The 23187-nt window shown below is 33.1% G+C and overlaps 1 long non-coding RNA gene and 1 pseudogene across 1 annotated transcript; both read left to right on the top strand.

Annotated features, from left to right (window-relative positions):
• The first annotated feature begins 354 nt into the window (after positions 1-354).
• LOC128190030 (uncharacterized) lies at positions 355-3425 on the top strand. Its single transcript, XR_008244314.1, has 5 exons — positions 355-734; positions 980-1074; positions 1170-1246; positions 1452-1553; positions 3344-3425. It is a non-coding gene; the product is annotated as an uncharacterized LOC128190030 (long non-coding RNA).
• Positions 3426-11521: 8096 nt separating this feature from the next.
• The window catches only part of LOC128188378 (uncharacterized), a 191327-nt pseudogene continuing 179661 nt past the window's right edge, over positions 11522-23187 (top strand).

Raw genomic sequence — 23187 nt, 5'->3', positions numbered from 1 at the left:
AAAACCTTTTTTGAATTTAAATTATAAAATTTTTAAAAATATGGCTTCCCCCCTCCCCTTTGTTACTCAAATCAACCGTCAGACAATCCCCCCCCCCCCCCCATTTTTTGTCTGGATCCGCGCTTGAAATCAGATTGCATGCAACCGCATGTTTATAATAAATATTTGCAGGGTTATTTCTTAATCATTACGGTTACACTGTGTTCATTCATTCTTGAATAAGAAATACACCATGATAGATTTTGTTAAAATGCACGGTAAAGATAGAAATTATCCGAAGCTCTTCGGAGAAAATTGACAGACCCTCTGTCAACCCGAATTTCCCCGTATACCTGCATCTAACTTTAATAATAACAGTATATTTTTTCAGTGATTAAACACGTATCTGGTAACGTTAATCAACATATAACATACATATTACTTTGCAGCTAGAGAAAATTCAGTCTGTCTGCATATGAGTTATCGCGGGATATAACTCGAACGGGATTTCGGAAACGAATAAAAATGTTTGCAAGGGCTTACAAAAGAGATGCACATCAACCTGTAGCGCTTTAAATGTTTAATGATAATTACTCTAATCATATCTAAATTACAAATTCTGATCTGATTTATCGCTTTTTGGTATATTGCTCTTAAATAAATCAAACACCATCCCGACGGTTCTCAGTACCAAAATTATACGCAATATGTGACGTCAGCAGGAACGAGACTCGAGTACAAAGTGATTGACAGAGGTAAGAAACTTGAAATTTTTATGTATTATCGGAAGATCTCTGCTTCCCGTTTTTTTAAAAGAGAAAACCATCATTCGAAATTTTTGCAAATTATTATATAGAATTTGTTACAATTATGTATAACTGCATATAAAGATGAAGTGTAGTGTGATGTTGACCAGAGCATTTGCTTATATCCTTAGCGTAATTTTTGCGTAATGTTATGGGCTTATGCAATAAAATATCTTATATCTTTTTCATTGAAGCATGACAAAAACATCTCTACACGGATATGGAGTTGGTACTATTTGGATGGAGGTGTGAACATGATGACATGCCATGCTTGTTGGCTGTATAAAAGGTGAGGATAAATCAAAGTACTAAATATACTGAGATTTTTGAGCCAATCCAAAGCCTGAAAATTGTTTATTACATATGCTTGTTTTCTTCCAAAAGTCCAAAGAAGAGAAGAAAAGATCCTTTCATATTTTTCCAGAGTGCCTTAATTTCCGCCATTAATCAGTTAATAGCAGGTTCGTATTTGAGTAAGTAAGCACAGCAACTTAGTTTTGTCAAGAATTTGTGTAGGAGATGTGAATTATTAAATAAGAAATCTATTAATGAATATCAAGATTACAAAAGCTGTATTACTTATATTACTTAATTATATTTTATTTAGATATTTATAAGATCAAACAGGAATGAAATCATTTAGTAATACAGCAATTATATTTGCAGAGAACCTTAAGTTTGCACATGCAGATTTGCAAAGACTCTTTTGAGAAGATTTTAACAGCATGACAACCAACAACATTCAGGAAAAAATTAATAGATGCAGTGGTTAGTAATACTTCTATTATTTAAGAATTGTATGATAATTTGGAACAATGTTTAACATTGAAGCTCATTTAAAAGATTCAGACAACAGGCTTGAGCGAAAAGTTTATGTGTTGATCACTATTGTCTGTCTTAATTCTGTCCCTGGACTGTCTCCATCCCTCTGTAAACTTTTGACATTTTCTCCTTCTCTAGAACAGTTGAGCCAATTTTAATTAAACTTAACACAAAACATTATTAGGTGAAAGGGAATTCCAGTTTGTTAATTTAACAATGAAAAGTCACACCTTCTTTTAATGAAATTAGAATGCGTTGTTATTTTTTTTAAAAATCTTAAAAGCATACATGTTAACCTACAGTGATGAAAAATAGGTAGATTTTAAACCGAAAAGCGGTAGCATCGCGCGCGGCCTTTTTCGTGTATATTTCAAAGCACAGATTTTTATGTACTACATATGTAGTAAGGGTTTCTGATTAGTAATTAACGATATCAACTAAAATATATAAGACTTTTGAAATTTAGTAATATTAACACTAGCAATAAAAATGTTTGTATGCATTTACCATTATAATGATTACCGGTAAGCTATTTTTAAGGAAAAATATTTTGTCAATGAGTGCAGAGCCCTTAATTAACAATTACCTTAGTTCAGAAAAATAGGTTAAGTTGCCAAAATTGATCATATAAGAGAAGTAAGAACTAGTAGGAATTCATGTGTTCTTTTTCAATATCAAAACGATGTTTACATGCTTATTTATTACAAATGCAGCATTCAATAAATTGTAAGTCAAGTTTACTGTTATGGCCAAGTTAAAAGATATATTCCATCCTCGTTAAAGCCACGTGTGGAATTGCAAAGCTTCTTTTTCCATTGCGAGGATAATATCGACATGTCTTGTAACTAATGTAATCACGGGAGGTGGCCTTTTTCATCGTTCAATGTAAAACACATGCTTGAAAACTTGTCATCCAAGCGACTATATAAAGCCTTTGTGTGCCTCCGATTCAAAGTCACGCGCTAATTTCAAACCCGACGAGAATTTTTGACCACAATGGCTTCCAAAATGGCTATCTACCAAAACAAGGAACGTATTTTGAAGAAAAGCGGTAGATTTTAGAATAAAAGCGGTAGGCGGGAGACAGAGCTAAAAAGCGGTAGACTTCCGCGTAAATCGGTAGAGTTAACATGTATTTTAATAAAAGCCTTTGGTCGGAATAGCTGAAACTTGTATGGAAGCATTTTGAGGTATTGTAGATTCAAATTTGTTCATATACATGTAATGGTTCCTAGGGTTGGGCCACAATAGAAATTGTTTTTGACATTTAGAAATATTTTCCTAAAAAATTGAAACAACAAAAGCGGCTTGATGATTATGTGAGGAAAAATTTGAAAATCCTCTTAAACAAAATGTACAGTACTCTACAAAGTTGTCCAAATGTTTTGTATTTGGCAGCATAAAGTAGATTTGATAAGTTATGGCTATTGATGCTCAGGTGAGCGATTTGGCTTATATAATAAACTCACAAACTGAAAGCTTAAAATAACAATAAGGACATGGATCAGAGTGATAAAGTGAGAATCGTAGTATTCGGATATGACAAACAGAAATTTATTGTATTTGATCAAATCTGCTTTAACGAGCATTTATCATGTTACCGACTGCATGTCATATATCAATGACTTTTGTTTTTATCTTCCAATATTAATAATTCACATTCAAAATAGATACCGGTATGCCATTCAGCAATAGGAAAATTTCATGAACACTGCATTATGTATATTTTCTTGTAGATTGATGAACTAACAAACCTTTTCAAGAAGTGGAAGAAGAAATTTTAATTTTGTTCTCATCTAAATAAAGAAGATTTTCCTAAAAAGATTACTGTCATTGTTTTCTGTTGACGTTAATTCTGTATGAAGCAAATTAATTAGGACTTCAGTTTTCTTTTCAAAATATAACAGCTTATATTCTCAAATTTAGATAAAGAGAGATCAAGATTTCAAGATTATTAAATTAAGCTGCATAGTATTTTGCATGAAAATTGCATGATATTTGCATGATATTCGCATGATATTCGCATGAAACATGAGGTATAATTGTCGCATGAATATTGTGCGAAATTTTAATCATATGATATTCGCATGAAAATTATGTCAAAATCGCATGAAGTTTTTGCATGAAATTCATGCGTGTTACTTTTCGTCTCTTTCTCATGCGAAGAATTTACATGAACTTCATGCGAATTTCATATGAGATTCATGCGAGCCACTTTTGCCTGTGTAGACCGTTTACCTCTAATAATTTCTGAAACCATGAAAGCAAAATGTAACAGGTTTTTCTTGGTTCAGTAGACAGTAGAGCAACACCCTCTAAGTTTAATCTTTGCATTATTAGATTATTAAGGTTAAAATTCAGATGACAATACCGGTTGTATCAGTTGCGTTCCTCTAATTTGCAGGTTTATCAAATGACGTACATGTCATAATATTACGATTTATGTGCGTGCATCCACGTTGCCAATACCGCTTATATTTCGTATTCATTATATATATATATATATATATATATATATATATATATATATATATATATATATATATATATATATATATATATATATATATATATATGAACAGCCTACGGTTTACCCCAACAAGAGGAAGTATGGTGCTAGTATCAATAATTGTAATTCGATTCAAGTCGTTTTAGGACAACGTGTTTAATAGAAATACATAAAAACTTGAAATTTCTGAATATTTCCATATACATGTAGTATGTGACAATAAAAGCTATTAACTTTGAAAAAAACACATCAAATGGTGATACTTTATTCCTTACGCCTTTTTCTATAGAACAATATCAAAACAGACACTGCTCAATTATTTGTCTGTATATATGTTATTCTAGTTATATGTACACTGTATTTGTATCATATAAATCAAACTAGCGTAGGTCCTTTAACTACAAACATTAACTACTAGACTGAATCAAAATAGAAAACTACAACATGATACAACATAGAAAGAAATCATGTACACACTGGTTACTATTGTACGATAAGCGTTTTCTCGTAGATTGGATAGGTCGAAGTCGGGAACAATGCTTTGATTACGACATATACCACGTGACCATGTTCAGTTAGGTAAATAGTGCTTTTGGTGCTCTGCAGGCCAACTTCACGCATGATATCACTTGACCCAGGAGCAGACCCAACGCTTACGTCATAGGTAGAATTGAAACTTTCATCTTTGGCGAAAACACTTTGCTTTGGTGAGAATTTTCCTCAGATACAGCGCTTGTCTTATGTTTGTTTATGATTGATGATTGGTTTAAAAGTTTTTTTTATATTTTCTGATTGTTCTAATATTGGAAAAAAAACGTTTTGCTGATTTAAAAATATTATGGTTACACGGATTATGTGTACTTACAAACGGAATTTTCTCATCTTCTTTTTCCTCCTTCAGGAAAAAGCATTTAAGAAAAAAGCGCCGAATCTGCTAACAGTAAACAATTTATTTAATTTGAACTGCCCCATTCTGTTTTATTTATATAAAATTATTAAAGTATCGATGGACTAGAAGAAGATTGCAAATGTAACTAAGATAAAGAAATCAAATATAAATTAAATTGTAAAAATATAAGAGTCAAATTTTGATAACATACTTGATCTCGACCAAATATCTTATACTGAATGTGTGGACAATTATCACTTACTTGTTTTACCTACTACAACGTTTTACTTGTCCTTAAATGAAAAAAACAAACACGTTGCCAATAACTGTTCCACAAAAGGTGCTATATTGCCCTTTTTTAATGATAGGAACATTTTTCAGTTTTCGTAGATCATGATTATTAAAAAAATGTTTAAGGTATTTTGTTTAAACAACCAGCAAAAGGCAATAAAGCAAACACATCTTTGTTTCCAATTGCCGGGTTCCAGGAACCCATGGAACGTAACATGTATATTCTAAAACTCAGTTTTTATAAGAGTCACATGCCTCAACACCAATATATAGCCTGTTGGTTTTTTTTAAGTTACACTGCAATTTTGTACTATTTTGTAGCAGAATTGACTGAGATAACGCAAAAAGTGACTTATTATTTTGAAAGACAGATTTTACTCCATTTACGTTACCAATATATTTTTTTCTCGATAATTAAGGCACAAACACTTAAGTCTAGTTATCAAGTATAAAACTGGGAGGTAAATAGACATTTTGTTTTCAAATCTAAAGGGTATTTGCATGTGATATGCGAGTCATGCATATACTAAAAGTCAAAATCACAAAGTGAAAAAAGACAGTTATATGTTGTCAACCTATTTGAATAGCAAATGGTATCATGTGGTTTGCTGCTGATATTAATCAACTCAATTATTCTTTTTAACAAATATAAAAACACGGAAACAAGCTTAATTTTACGGAATTAACAGTGAAGAAAAAAACAACAAGGTCCAAATATTATCTGATAAAGGTAAAGATACCATATGTTTTGCGCTACATCAAAGCCCTTCGATAAAATATGACACAGAGGTGTGCTTTTTAAGCTAGTCATGTGGGATAAATATTTTACTGAAAAAGATTGATATTTATTTGTATGATATAGTCCAAAGAACAGACCTGGGGTCAATTACTTTGAGTTTTAATGTATTAAATTACTTTCGATTTCTCTTTTACAAGTACCTTTTCTATTACTCTCATGGACAAAAGTAATTGAATTACAATTACTTTACATAAGTGATAAATAACTTTACGCATTACAAGGAAAAAAGATACAAACACAATTTCATTTGCAGTTAAAATTTTCAGTGTGACGTTAACATGTTGAATAGTCCTGGTCAAAGCTGCGTGAAGTGAACCGGTAATATGTATTGATTAAGTGTCTCTGATCCGAATTATGGGGTGGCACAACAGTGGTAAATATTGTTATTTGAAGAAATACTGAGAAACAAAGTACCTTTAGCTACAACGTTTACTTCATTTGTTCGTATGTAGACAGTACTATTAGTTCACTTTGATAGGAATGATCAGATGTATGTTTTTTAACAAGTTTTGCCTAATGCGTAGAGTATGATATCTACTTTTAAATTATTAAAACATTGTTCATTGTACTTATATTTAGAACTGAAATGCGGTAGGTAAAAAATGAAACTTATACTATCATCAAACATGAACTTTCTTTGTCTAGTCCAAATTTCTCACGCCCCACTTTATTTTCTTATTACTTAGAAAACTTTAACTTAAACTTTAGAAAACTTAAAGTTTTTAGGTTGATGCCATTATCAACTACTGTTTAAAATGTTGTTAGTATAAAAAAAGTGTAATCAAGTAGCTAATTACTCGAAAATAACTGTAATTGTTGAAAAGCGTAGAACGCGTATTTGATACGTTTTTCGGGTGTGTTCTCCGAACGCCTACTCCTCAATCAAAAATAATAATTGGTCAAGGCAATTATTGGGCCTTTTAAGGGGACACATGTAGACTTTACCTGTATATACTTTGGTTCACAGGTAGACGACATTGTCTTATTTTAATTTAAAAATTAAAAAAGATGCAATAAATAGTGCTAATGGCTGCATGTACCTGACATTATATTAAAAATACCATATTTTTTTAATAACCTAAATGTTTCAGTGTAATAAAATAATCATTAAATATTATTAAAAAAAAAATAAATATCTATATATAAGCTGTAAATAAATGATGTTACACTGAACTCATCCAAGCTCTAAGTAAATGATGTTAAACTGAACTCATCCAAGCTGTAAATAAATGATGTTGAACCGAACTCATCCAAGCTGTAAATAAATGAACACAAGCTGCAGAATTGTATAAATAGAAGAAAAGAATCCAGACATCATCACTTTTCACTCACAATGGCAAATGCGCATATCAACGTTAAGTTCATCACCAAGAGAAGAGGGGGACGTAATCTCGCATTCAATGGCTACAATTACCGAGTAAATCGAAGGACGGACAACAAGATCTTCTGGGGGTGCACTACATCTGGATGTTCCGCCAGTATCTCAACATCCCCTTTACAGACTATGTGACAGAACAGTGGGTGAATGGTGACAGACTTATTTGGAATCACTTCGGAACCAATGGACCACGGACCAATTTGAATTGAATTGAACATATTTTATTGATTAAATCAAATGGATAAGACACAAGTTCTAAAACTTAGATAGTCTTCTCTTAGTAATGAAATTTTATAAATATTGCCAGTAATAACGTTAGATATGAATACACATAAATATACATGAATAAACAATCTACTACATATATAATATCACCTTATAAATTCAGACATTTTTTGAAAAACGACCACATTCACTCAAAAAAAATTTGTACCGTCTTGAAAATTTCAGTGTTTTGGGTATTTGTCAAAGAATCATCCCACCATAACAGTAAATGTGCATCTATAATGTGTACATAACCTAATGTCAATAGGTAATTTAGAAGCATTGCACGGGAAGCTGAAGAGGAAGGCCCTACACGCGCACCCAAAACATCTACACTGTCATTAAGATCTTCAAGGACATTCAGAACGGCAAAGAAATTCTACAGATCCAGAAACAAACAGGAGGAACCATTCGTCAACCGACAAAGAAGTACGCGAACATCAAGAGGAGACTGCAGACTCTGAAGAAGCGATACCAAGACGGAACTTCTTCTTTTAGGACACTGACCTAGTGAAAGTGAAAGGACATTAAGACAGACTCCGTGCCCATATTAGTATCTGTGTAAATATTGTATATATACTGGTATGAATTAAACTTTTTAAAACTTTATGTCATTTTGAATTGTTATTTATGTTTGAGAGAACCATGTATTTTATGAGTTTGTTATAAAATAGTGCTATGTGTCAAAAAAAGAAAAGAAAATTATATATAAAATATTTTGCAATTTTAAAACATTATTTTATTGTTTTAAGCTATATGTAGTGCTAATAAATTAAATAAATATATTAAAATTGATTCAATGTTTTCTTTTTATTTATGCAACAATTTTAATTATAACGACATTCAAAATTTAACAAAAATGACAAACTATTATATTATTTTTCATTCAAGGAAACACAGGTAAAGTCTACCGGTGCCCCTTTAGAAGGCCCCATAATTGCCCAGTATAATTGAATAATGATAATTGGGCAGTAGACGTTCGGAGAATCCGCCGTTTTTCGGGTGCATTTAACAAAAAACGACTCGAATCAATGGAATCTCTGCTTTTAATTGATTATGAAAAACACAAAGCCAATTTTGAAAGTTCGGCGTATGTCTGCCCAAGAACCTTTGCGATCAGTTGGCGTCGTTCAAGCAGAGCTCGGTTCACGAAAGGTTTGTTTGCTTTTACATTATTTGCTTTATTTAACATTAACCTTTAAAACGATTTCCTACAAAATAAAACAGCCATTCTAAATTATTAATATTAATAACGGATCGCTACAGTTTTTCTTACAGATGTCGTTCTAAGGCTTGACCCGAAATACACTTCAACCGGAAGTGTTGAAGACCTTCCATGAAGGTTTACACGTCATGCAATGAAAGACACGTCAACATGGGCGCTCCGTTAGGGTAGCTCACCTTTTTGATAGAGTACACACAACACCCGTCACTGCAAGGTACATGTTAGAACATATTAAAGGACTGTACGGATGGGATGAGATCAATCGAAGAGTGAGACAGTTCCACAGAATCCGAATTTCGCAGAACTAGACCTCAAAAACAAATTTATATCAATTGTGGGATCTCTATTTGATGCTCTTATTAGTGCAAATGGGGAACACATTACGTATTATTGTTGTGATTTTTTATCCCTGGTTACTTGTACCTTTTTTATTTTTTTAGAAAGCCCTAAAATGAAATTTGAGTTTTTTTAAATGCTTTGTTATTCCTTATTCTTTATATTCAATTATTGTCTTGGACAAAAATGAATTGCAAACACTTATCAAGGGCGTTAGAAATTTTGACTAATATATATGTAAAATACGGGCCCAAGAATTTGTGAAAAAATAAAATGTAATTGTGTCACTTCCTCAGTTTGCAATACAAATAAAACACGGACAATATAAAGTAAATATCTCCCCCAAAACAAAACAACACATAACTGTTAATATGCAATTACATGACTGTTAAAACAATATGTGCGATTATTTGATTATTGTTTGTAACACCTACAATACTTATAAAAGAATTTAGTTTATACTGGTTTATTAGAGTCGGCTTTTTACCTATAAAAATTGCCTACATAATGCACTATGGTATCACAATTTGATTTTTCAATAAGTATCCACTCTAAAAATGTTAAAAATGTCTAAATTAGCTCAAAAACAGAGCATCCAAATGGTAAACAATTGTCAATTAAAACAGGTCCTGGATCTTAAAACCTAACAATTCAAACGCAGACTTGTGAATCGATAGCAATATAAAAGCACTTTTTTAAAATATCAAGGCGAGCTATTTGTGCTTCTAGCTATAGACCCTGATGTTAAAATGAGCCATCTTTTTCGGGTACCATGCCTGCAGGCAACAACCTTAGATTAGAAAGTGGGGAAAGCATAAAGGGGTGAGCAACCCTCCTAAAAATTATTTCCTTGTTGACCGCCTGCATAGCGTCCCGCCGAAAACAGGATTTAAGGTTTTAAGCACCCGACGCAACCCTTAGACCTTGGTAAACAAGCCTAAAGTTGACATGAATTCATAAATATGCATTATTTCCCTTTTATCTCTGACTACCGCCATATTAGTTGTCGATTTCTATTGTTCTGCTCAACGCTACACACCCACTATATAAGGCCGAGAGCGCTCTTCATGCTTCACCGCATTCAGGAATGTCATACACCCGAACACGTTACCTTGGACGAAGCGACTTGTAAAAACGCATTTTGAACAAAAATAATATGACAAACACTGCACTGGCAAGATATATCCAATAAACGACGAAACAAGACAGGCTGAAATCCAGGCGCAGAAACTTCGAAAATTCCTCGATAATTGTAGACCGTTTTCCTGTGTATTACATCGCACATGCGCAAACCACACACTGCGGCAGATCGAGCAATGTCAATTATCGCATGGATTTAAGAAACGGGGCGTTTTTGTAGGAACGGATGCTAACGTTTTTACTTTTTTGGATTTACTATCATTTAGCTACTGTGTTGGATGTAGTGTCGCCGGGGTTTTCAAGAAGGTGCAGGCGTTATGCACTCTGTATGAACGACACACGTGTTCGATGTGCACGCGAAGTAAGGCAGCACTGTCTGTACAAAATAATACGGATACCTTGGACATCTATTCAAAGAATAAATAAATATTGCATTTCATTGACTGTTGTTTTCTTTATTCTTTATTACTACATTTTACTACAATGTGTACTTGATGCATTTATATTTACATTTTCCAGTGTCTTTGCCTGTGATAACACTACGTATCAATTTTGTACTATATAACCCATAATACAAATGACGCCAAATTGAGGCGCCAGCGGGGTTTTATATTTAAATATTTAATCGTACGATGGTTTAAAGTCATATAAATATAAGTAATAAGGAATCATTCTTTGAATATTATGAGGTGATAATTTCGGTCGGGGCGTGATCAAATCTATCATAAAGCCCTTCGGGCTTTATTGGATTTGATCACGCCCCGACCAAAATTATCACCTCATAATACTCAAAGAATGATTCCTTATTCCTTATAGAAGTCCGTGCAACGTGAATGCCTCGATCGGAAATCAACTGACCGTAACTTTCTCAACCGGTATATATACCCCAGTGGCAGAAGAGGAGTGATCGAAACTAATATGGCGACCAAATGCTTTTATGAATTCATGTCAGCTTTAAATCGATATTTAAAACCCTGTAGTAGATTTGGATAGTAAACAAGGTATTTAATTAAGTTAAGAATATAAACTGAAGAGTAAACAGTGCTTCTAAGGTCTAAATTGGAGGCTCTGGAATGTGAAGGTAGGGTAAGTCTAGTAAAAGTGGACGAGGTTGACTGCATTATAGGAAATTGAGGGCGCCATGTTGTTAAAAAAACACTATTTGGCCTGGAAGTTGAATCAAAACCTGAACCGCGTATGCATTTGATATAATGCGCTTCACTATATTGATTTTCAAGGTTTAAATGCCTAGTCTAACAAAAATCATTTGGGAAAAAAACACCCGTTGCAATGGATTTTCTATGGTGAAGGTTATTTTAGGATAGATCTTCCGAGAAACGAGTCAGTGAATATAATACCACTAAAAGGAATTTCAACATGGAGTTGATAAGTAAAGTTGCACTTCATCATGGTATTTTATCAATTTAACATACGTGCAGGTATACCAAAAGTCATACATGTAAGTGGAAAAGAAAACTCTCATGTAATATTCTTAGATTTTTCCACAAATGGTACGTTTTGTCAAGTGATTTTAAAGGGGCATGGTCACGATTTTGGTCAAAATTTATTTTTCAGATTTTAATATTTACAATGCTTCAGGAAGGTATTTTTGATAGACAACCAAAATTTGAGTGTCATTCGTTGAGCTTATAATTCTTTGCTATGTTAACAAAGCTTTTGTTTACATTTTGAATGTAGCCTATTCAAAAAGTGATAAGTATGTTTGGCAGTCAGACTACGATTTCTTTTTTTAAATTCAGTCTTATTAAATTGTAAAGAAGTATTGGAACTTTTGGAAATTAAATTGATGAAATGCGTTTGCTGATCTTTGTTCTTTGTATTGAAACTTTTCTATTTAATCTACGTAAACTGCATACCGGGTAAATTAAATTGATGAAATGTGTTTGCTGATCTTTGTTCGTACATGTATATAGAGTAAATCTTTAAAAATCTTCTTCTCAGAAACTAATCAGCCAGGAAACGTGTGTTGATGCATCCTCAGGTAGTGTAGATTAAAAGTTGTGAAAATTATGATCCCCGGGGGTAGGGTAGGGCCTCAATGGGGGGGGGGGTGAAGTTTTACATAGAAATATATAAAGTAAATTTTTAAAAATCTTTTTCGCAGAAACTAATCAGCTAGGAAAGCTGAAACTTGTGTGGAGGCATCATTGGGTAGTGTAAATTAAAAGTTGTGAAAATAATGATCCCCGGAGGTAGGGTGGCTCCACAACATGAAGGCAAAGTTTTACATAGGAATATATAGAGTAAATCATTAAACAATTTCGTCTCAGAAACTAATCTGCCGGGAAAGCTGAAACATGTGTGGAAGCATCCTCAGGTAGTATAAAATCAAAGTTGTGAAAATCATAACACCCGGGGATAGAGTGGGGCCACAATGGGGGGGGGGGGGGTCAAAGTTTTACAAAGGTAAATCTTTAAAAATCTTATTCTCAGAAACTAATCAGCCAGATGACTCTTTATAATTGTTTAGACTTTGGCCCCTGGACAATTCTTCGGGTTTCAGAGTTTGATGAAGGTTTATATCCTATATATAAAAAATTGTTAAGGATCTTTTCGAGAACTGCAATACTCAACATGTAATATGACTATATATATATATATATATATATATATATATATATATATATATATATACTCGAGAATCAGGGTCAATGTCGACGCTCGATATACATAGCATCAATGTCGACACTTAGGAAAATTGAGTTTATAAGCGATTTCTAGTTGTAATTTGACAAGGATGGACTTTGATAAAATTGTTTTGCCGTAATTGATACATATCTCATCGTTTTATAAAATAAAATCTAAGAAAACAAGAGATCTCAGAATCGTGTCGACTTTCGCAATATATACGCGTCGACATTATGTTTTTCTGCAGAATGTCAACACGAAAAAATGTATATGTGTTTGAAAGGGGAATTACTGTTCACGTCTTATTTCGTGTTTTGAAAAGAAAAATAGTTTTAACATACATGGAGATTTTATTTATCGAAACGCTACACATATTCAGTGTTTTATTTTTATGTCATCAACTGCATTTAGGTTTTGAGCCGAATTTGCAAATCTTTCAATAAATCGATGTATTATCTCAGTTTTTCTAAAAATAGACAAAGAGTTGTCCCACATGACAGTGATGCGGAAAGTCCCGTCTACTTTCGTTTTTCAACTTACTCGCGTATATTTACATTATGAATTCTTTATTTCTCGCGGCATTTCTTGTTTCTAGATTGTAATTTTCGTTTGAAAGATAAAAAGAAATAGTTTTATAATTGTATCCACCGGTGTATACTAATTCTTGAACTCTTTTTTAGGGAAAATACATACATACTGCGAAAGTCGACTCGATTCTTACATCTCATGTTTTCGTAAAGTTTATTAAATAAAACATTTAGATATGTTTTGGATAAGGCATATAAACATCATCTAAGTCATTTCTTATTAAATTACAACGGGAAAACGCTTATAAATTCAATTCCCCTACGTGTCGACATTAATGCTATGTATATCGAGTGTCGACATTTTATATATATACTCTCCCCCCTAAAACCAATTTTCCCGGAAATGTTACCCGTTTTGGAGAAAGTAAGATTTTAAAAAAATAGCGTTTGTTTATATCTATATATACACCTGTTCCTCGCTCTGGAAAGAATAAGTACAAGCCAAATATTTATAATAATATATTGTCACATTAAATGCATGTATATACTATTTCAAAACTTATATTATTAGGGTGTTTTCTCTTGTTATTCACACCATATGAAAAAGTACAAGCCTAATGTTCTTATCCATTAAATCACACACAATGTTTAAAATAAATTCTTTAATTTACCACACCTAAAATATTCCAAGCCCCATTTTAATAAAACCCTTTTCCCGAGAATTCTTCTCTTTGTTGAGAATATAAGGTTGTTGGAATAAACAGCGTGCGTCCCCAACCCCCTTCCGGTAAGAGTACTTCTCTGGTCGCGTCTTATTCTTTTTGAGAGCGTCTTCATATATATTTACATGTTTTGTTATGTCTTAATTATAAGTTAATATACATATGGATGCAGATATATCATGACATGACATTCAACACATCTTATATACCTTCGACGCCTTGTGCAAAAAATTGCGTTTACGAATTAAGTTGCAAAAATTTAAGACTGTTCACTTTCGGGAAAAGATATCAAAATTAAGTAACTTTAACTTTCATCTAGGGGAAATAATCTGAACTACAAGGCATCATACAAATATTTAGGGATGATTTTTCAACGAAAATACGTGATTTTAAAGTGATTTGAAAGTGAGTGCCCTGGGATCCGTCTTCTAAAAAATCAACGCAAATAAATTGGTTCGATTCCGAACCTTCGAAAATTTATTTAATAATTTTGTTATATCCGTCCTTTATCAGCATTGGGGTAGGGGATACAAGAAGCATCATTGTATTGAAATGGTACAAAATCGAGCCCTCCGATATTTTCTTGGTGTTCATCGGATTACTCCGTTGCTAGGTAAAGCGGGTGGTAAGTTCTAAAATCCACCACGAAATGAACATTTTGCGTCTGTTGAATCGACTAGTATATATGGAAAATGAACGCATTACCAAGTTGGCACGGTGCGCAAAACAATTCTTCTCACTGGAGCTCTCAAGTTAAAAATATCCTGGAATCTCTAAACATGGGAAGTACTTATACCAATTTTATACCTTGTAATTTGAACTATGCAGAGGAAAATTAACGTAATAACTTCGAAACCGAATGTTTCAAAAATATTCAGGATGTGCCAAAACTTTGAACATATATCCTATTTAAATCAAGCTATTCCGTTGAAGAATATACGTTACGCTAGATCTTGCTAAACTCATCAGATCCTTGGCAATGTTTAGATGTGGTGTACTTCCTCTAATGATTGAAACAGGTCGCAATACAGAGGAGAACCGGTACAGGAAAGAATATGTAACTTGTGTGACTTAAATGAAATTGAAAATGAAAAGTTTTCTTAGTGATATTGTCCATTCAAAATATTACCAATTATAGTACTCTGTTCACTAATCTAATATGTAAATATCTCCGCCGAATTGCTCATTTTATCTATTAATTATACAACAGAAACATTTGACAAAGCCAACTAACTCCTAAAACATGCAAATTTTATTCACCCTGTAACAGTTTTAAAGCGACTTATAGGTCCATTGGCCGGGTGTATTGACATTATATCTGTAAAATTGAATTTTGTAATTAATTATATACATGTACACATATCACTATGATAAACTATTGACTTAATTGCTATATATTCTGCTTTGTAACGACTCACAGGATGATTTGTTTATTGGGTTGTATATGATTTATACCCATTCCCCCTGTTCTCTCCAATTTATAAGTCTCAAATCAGTGTATGACTCCTTTGTTTTTTTAACATAAATGATTTTCAAATTACATGTTGAATATATAACACTTTTGATTTGCAATTTTGACAAAATTAATGTAACGTTATAAATTCTATATAACATTGGCATTTTTTTTATTATAATCTAAAACTATTACGTTATATATCAATATTTTATACTATTCGACTTTTCCCATCAGTTATTTTGATTTATCATTAATTAAATGGGGCCTATGTCCGAAAAGTCTTTATGTGAAAATTATGAAAGTTTGACAACTAGAGATTCTACCCTCATCATATATTGATCCGGAGTACTTTTTCAACGTTGAAAATTGAGACCAAAAGTCGTGATATTTATACCCGGGGTCATTTTTCAAAAGCTTGAAAATAGTTTTCTGAACTCTGATGACCTTAACACATTTAAGTTTGAGCTTGTTCAAAATTAGAGAGGTTAAGCATTTGAACGTGTACGTCTACGGGTACGTGTAGAACTACAAGTATGTTTACACGTACAAAAATTATGTGTATGTTTAATAAACTGTACTTGTAAATGAACGTGAAAAATAATTAGATTTAACATTTTCAACATGTTCAGTTTACTCTCACTGTTCATGAAATAATTCAATGAATTTGACGAAATCAAAAGCACAGTCGTCCTTAACCTATCGTCTGCTGTACACAAAACAACTTTTGATATACACAAGATATGTATTTCTTTTGAAAAATGCTACAAGTTTACACCTCCGTGTACTTTTAATTTTACACGTTTTGTACAACTTGTAGAATTACGCGGCATGCAGAAATTATGACGAATTACACATTAACTTAGGGAATTCCCCTATTTACACGTACTCGTTCACGTACACGTACACGTACTCTAATAGAGAGGTTAAGCATTTGAACGTGTACGTGAACGTGAACTCCAATAACTGAGTTTTGAACTGTTTTTTTACTGGAACTTCAAATTGTTCAACACGGTTTAATGTACACTTATATCCTTTATGTCCCTATACATATACGGACGTGGCTGTGTTGTTTTAAACCCCTGTCACACCTGGCTGGCTGACAACGCACTAGAAACGCCGTGGGAGCGCGGTACAAACGCTAATAAACACAGAGGAAACACCAAGAGAGCGCGATGATCGCAGCAACAGCTCTCGGGGGTCGCTGTGTGAACGCAGCAAAACAAAAAAACAACTCGTTCAAACGCTATGAGTGCGTAATGATAGTGCAATAAAGACGCAGTGAGATCCCAAAGGACTCCAAGAGGTCTCCGTGCAAGTGAGGAAGGTATATTGCTACATAAGTAAGGAAAAATGACTATAGAAAAAATTAAATTCACCGCGTTCATCATATAGTTTTTTGTTAGGTTATCATCAAGGGTTTGACTCTGTTAAACTAAATAGGGTACATGTACATTCAGCTTAACTTAACAATGATAGTGGTAGACTATTGGTTAGTAACTTTGAAAATTTTCAGAACAGACATTTATTGTTTCCGAGCCCGATGTTTATCACTCTATTTAAGTTAAATGGATGTACTACAAGTATAAGAGAACCTATTTTTTCACCTTTTTTTCCTAACTGTAGTTTTTCCAATGGTGGTTGTGCACCACTAGTAGGTGCCATGAGAATTTCAGCCCACAGGGATAGTGCCTCCGATGTTTTCGAGCCAAATGTTCTTTTACATTTTTTAACATATATAAAAACACTGTTAAAGGTCGGGACCGCTTGATAAATTCACAACAGTTATGTCCACACGAAATATTTATGCACGTTGGTTTATTTCAATTTTAATTCCCTTTGTGTACTGTAGGGTCTGATTCTGCTTAACTAGTGAGGGTACATGTACTTTCAGCTGAACTTAACAGTGGTAGTGCTAGTCTATTGGTAATTAACACTGAAAAGTTCAGTCCCAAAAACCAGACATTCAATGTTTCAGAGCCCGATGTTTATAGTTATATTTATGTTTATGAGATGTATTACATGTATAGAAAGACCTAAATGTTTTAAAGAAGAAGTTGTATAAACACAATATATCGACAGTGTAAGACCAATTGCGGATGACTCTAACAATTTCAGCTCCAGCGTAAGGTGTTTCGATGTTTCAGAGCCCGATGTTTTAATTGTCTTTTTCCCTACACAAAGTTTTTACCATGGTAGCTGTCCACAACTAGTAGGTGCCATGAGAACATCAGCCCACACGGAGTAAGAGCCTCCGATGTTTTTGAGTCAAGGCTTCTTTCATCTTTTAAGAAGTTGTATCAACACAATATGTTGACAATGTTAGAGCAGTTGTTAGGAGAACCTAACAAAATCATCTCCTGGGTATTGTGTTTCGATGTTTCGGAGCCCGATGTTTTTATTGGGTTTTTTTTCATTTACTATTATTTTTACAATAGTAACTCTCCACCACTAGTAAATGAACACTTCAGCTAACGGGGTAAAAGCATCTGTTGTTTTCGAGTATAATGTCCTCTTATCTTTTTTTAACATATATATAAATAAGACTGTACAAGGTCGACACCGTTTGATAAACACAGCACTAATGTTGACAAGAAAGATATATACGTTGGTGTTTTTCATTTTAATTTCCTTGGTGTACAGTAGGGTCTAATTCCGTTAAACTAGAAATGGTGTATGTACTTTCAGCTTAACTAAACAGTGATTGTGCTACACTATAGGAAAGTAACACTGAAAAATTCTGTCCCTAAAGAACAGACATTCAATGTTTCCGAACCCAATGTTTATAATTCGATTTAGGTTAAATAGATGTATTACTGGAGGGCCTATATCTTTTAAAAAAGAAGTTGTATCAACATTATATGTTGACAGTGTCAGACCACTTGGGGGTGAACCTAACGATTTCATCTCCTGGGTATGGTGTTTTGATGTTTCGGAGCCCGATGTTTTTATTGTTTTTTTCCCTTGCTATAGTTTTTACAATGGTAGCTGTCCACCACTAGTAAACGAAAACTTCAGCCCACGGGGTAAAAGCCTCTGTTGTTTTGGAGTACAATGTCCTCTTAACTTTTTTAACATATATAAAAACAACATTGTACAACGTCGACACCACTTGATAAACACAGCACTAATGTTGACACGAAAAATATATACGTCGGTGTATTTCACTATTAATTCCCTTGGTGTACAGTTGGGTCTTATTCTGTTAAACTAAATGTGGTACATGTACTGTTAGGTTAAACTAACAGTGATAGTGTTAGACAATTGTTTACTAAAACTAAAAGTTTCAGTTTCAGTCCTCACAGAACGACCATTCAATGTGTCCGAGCCCGATATTCATAATTGTATTTATGTTAAAGAGATGTGTTACAGGAGGGCCAATATTTTTGAAAAAAGAAATTGCATCAACATGATATGTCTACAGTGTCAGACCACTTGGGGCCGAACTGAATAATATCAGTTCCGGGGTAGGGTGTTTCGATGTGTAGTAGCCCGATGTTTTTATTGTTTTTTTCCTAATTATAATTTTTACAATAGTAGCTGTCCACCACTAATAAGTGGCATGAAAATTTCAGTCCACGAGGTAAATTCCACCGTTGTTTCCGAGTACAATGTTCTTTAACCTTATTTTAACATATATAAAACAATAAGGCACAAGGTCGACACCGCTTGATAAACACAGCACTAATGTCGACACAAAAGATATATACGTCGGTTTATTTCATTTTTAATTCCCTTGGTGCACAGTAGGGTCTGACACTGTTAAACTGTAAAAAGTGCATGTATTTTCAACTAAACGTACCAGTGAGAGTGCTAGTCTTTTGGTTATAACACTAAACATTTAAGTCCAAAGAGAACATTTTACGGATAATGGTTCGATGTTTCCAAGCCTGATGTTTATAATTCGATTTAGCTTAGGTTGTCCATCCAAAACTAGATTGATAATAGATTGCAAGTTTGATCACTAAAATCTTAGTGTGATTTTAACGAGTTTATTAAATAATAAAGTCTCATCTTTGAAATCTTTCAAAAAATTTAATTTTGATAAATTTATCATATGTTGAAGTTAACATTGAAGTCTATGGGAAAAATGCATTTTTAAATATATTTCTTTAGTACAAGTAATTTTCTCACATTTCTCTTGGTAAAAAGTTGCAAAAGCTTTCTCCGTCTTCGAATATGCTAAAATAATTCATAGTTTACCATATTTTTTTCAGAAAATGATTTTTTTAAAATTTTCCTAAAGGGCAGACAACTCTTAAAAAGTTTTAAGTGCAAAACGTGTATTTAATTAACTACATACATACACCCAAGTTTGGTTTATGTCAGTCTTATAATAGCTTCAAAATATGTATCTGATGTAGTATAGATCAATCAAAATTGTTAAATTCACCTTAGTTATAGATGGACTACCTTAAATAGATGTATTAAAGGAGGGCCAATATCTTTTTAAAAAAGATTGTATCAACACAATATATTGACAGGGTCAAACCACTTGCGGGTGAACCTAATAATTTCAGCACTGGAGTAGAGTGAATCGATGCTCCGGATCTCTATGGGTTTTTTGTGTAGGTTTTTTTCCCTAACAATAATTTTTACAATAGAAGGAGGCATGAAAACTTCAGCCAACGGGGTAAGAGCCTCCGTTGTTTCCAAGTACAATGTTCTCTAACTTTTTTTAACTTATACAAAAACAACACGGCAAAATGTCGACCGACACCACTTGATAAACACAGCACTAATGTCGACACTAAAGATAGTTTTTTTTTTTCATTTTTAATTCCCTTGGTGTACAGTAGGGTCTGATTCTGTTAAGCTATATATAGTATTTGTACTTTCAGCTGAACTTAACAGTGATAGTGCTAGACTTCTGGTTACAAACACTGAAAAATTCAGTCCCAAGAGAACAGACATTCATTCTTTTCGAAGCCCGATCTTCATAATTGTATTTATTTTATATAGATGTATTACAGGAGGGCCTATGTCTTTTTAAAAAGAAGTTGTATCAACACAATATGTTGACAGTGTCATAATACTTGCGGATGAAACTAACAATATCATATTCAGGGGAGGGTGTTTCGATGTTTCGGAACCTAATTCTTTAATTGCTTTTTTTTCCCAAACCATAATTTTTACAATGGTAGCTGTCCAACACTAGTATGTTCCATGAAAACTTCAGCCCACAGAGTAAGAGCCTCCATTGTTTCCGGGTTTTATGTTCTTTAACCTTTTTTAAACATATATGAAATTAACAATGTTAAAAGTCGACATCACTTGATAAACACATCACTAATGTCGACACAAAATATTTATATGTCGGTGTATTTTATTTTTAATTCCCTTGGTGTACAGTATGGTTTGATTCTGTTAAACTACATAGGGTATATGTACTTACAGCTTCACGTAACAGTGATAGTGCTAGACTTCTGGTTACAAACTCTAAAAAAAATCAGTACCAAGAGAACGGACATTTATTCTTTTCGAAGCCCGATTTTCATAATTGTATTTATGTTAAACAGATGTATTACAGGAAAGCTTATATTTTTAAAAAGTTGTATCAACACAATATGTTGACAGTGTCATACCAGTTCCGGATGAACCTAACAATATCTTTTTTGAGGTATGGTGTTTTGATGTTTCAAAAACCCGATGGTTTTATTGTTTTTTTTCCTAACTTTAATTTTTACAATGGTAGCTGTCCACCACTGGTAGTTGCCATAAAAACCCAAGCACACGAGATAAGAGCCTCCAATGTTTTAGAGTCAAATGTTCTTTTACCTTATTTTAACATATATAAACACAACATTGTAAAATGTTGATGCCACTTGATAAACACAGCACTAATGTCGACACGAAATATATATACACATCGGTTTATTTCGTTTTTAATTGCCTTGGTGTACTGTAGAGTCTGATTATGTTAAACTAGATAGGATACATGTACTTTCAGGTACCTTAACAGTGATACGCAGCACTGTTAAGGCTTACTACGAAAATATCAGCGGATTTAAATGTTCATAAACCGATGCATCTATCACTACAAAATATTTATGTAAAGTTATTCTTTCATGATATAAATGTGATATAAAATAAAACATTATAGTAAATGCAACTGTGTATTACACTTAGAGAAATTTAGTCCATAGTGAAAGAGTCTCCGATGTTTTCGAGTCAGATGTTCATTTTGTAAAATGTCGACATCGCTTGATAAACACAGCCTTAATGTCGATACAAAAAATATGTACGTCGGTGAATTTCAATTTTAATTCCCTTGGAGTACAGTAGGATCTGATTCTGTTAAACTAAATATGATACATGTACTTTTAAGTTTACCTACCAGTGATAGTTTTAGACAATTGGTTACTAACACTGAAAATTTCAGTCCCCACAGAAGGGAAATTTAATGTTTTGGATCCCGATGTTCATATTTGTATTTATTTTATGTAGATGAATTACAGGAGGGCCAATATCTCTTTAAAAAGAAGTTGTATCAACACAATATGTTGACACTGTCTTAATACTTGCGGGTGAAACAAACAATATCATCTTCAGGGGAGGGTGTTTCGATGTTTCGGAACCTAATTTTTTTTATTGTTTTTTCCCAAACCATAATTTTTACAATAGAAGCTGTCCAACACTAGTAGGTTCCATGAAAATTTCAGCCCACAGAGTAAGAGCCTCCATTATTTCCGGAAACTATGTTTTTTAATGTTTTTTTAAACATATATAAAATTAACAATGCTAAAAGTCGACATCACTTGATAAACACATCACTAATGTCGACACGAAAGATATATATGTCGGTGTATTTTATTTGTAATTCCCTTGGTGTACAGTATGGTTTGATTCTGTTAAACTACATAGGGTACTTGTACTTATGGCTTCACTTAAGAGTGTTAGTGCTAGACCTCTGGTTACAAACTCTAAAAAATTCAGTACCAAGAGAACGGACATTCATTCTTTTCGAAGCCGGATCTTCATAATTGTATTTATGTTAAACAGATGTATTACAGTAAAGCTTATATCTTTTAAAGAAAAAGTTGTATCAACACAATATGTTTACAGTGTCATACCACTTCCGGATGAACCTAACAATATCTTTTCCGAGGTATGGTGTTTTGATGTTTCAAAACACGATGGTTCTATTGTTTTTTCCTAACTATAATTTTTACAAAGGTAGCTCTCCACCACTGGTAGTTGCCATAAAAACCCAAGCACACGAGATAAGAGCCTCCGATCTTTTCGGGTCAAATGTTCTTTTACCTTGTTTTAACATATATAAACACAACATTCTAAAATGTTGATGCCACTTGATAAACACAGCACTAATGTCGACACGAAATATATATACACATCGGTTTATTTCATTTTTAATTGCCTTGGTGTACAGTAGAGTTT

The sequence above is a fragment of the Crassostrea angulata genome, chromosome 6 (genome assembly GCF_025612915.1).
Source record: "Crassostrea angulata isolate pt1a10 chromosome 6, ASM2561291v2, whole genome shotgun sequence".
Classification (NCBI taxonomy): Eukaryota; Metazoa; Mollusca; class Bivalvia; order Ostreida; family Ostreidae; genus Magallana; species Magallana angulata.
Note: the sequence above shows the minus strand (reverse complement) of the source record. Positions and strands in the feature narration are given on the sequence as shown.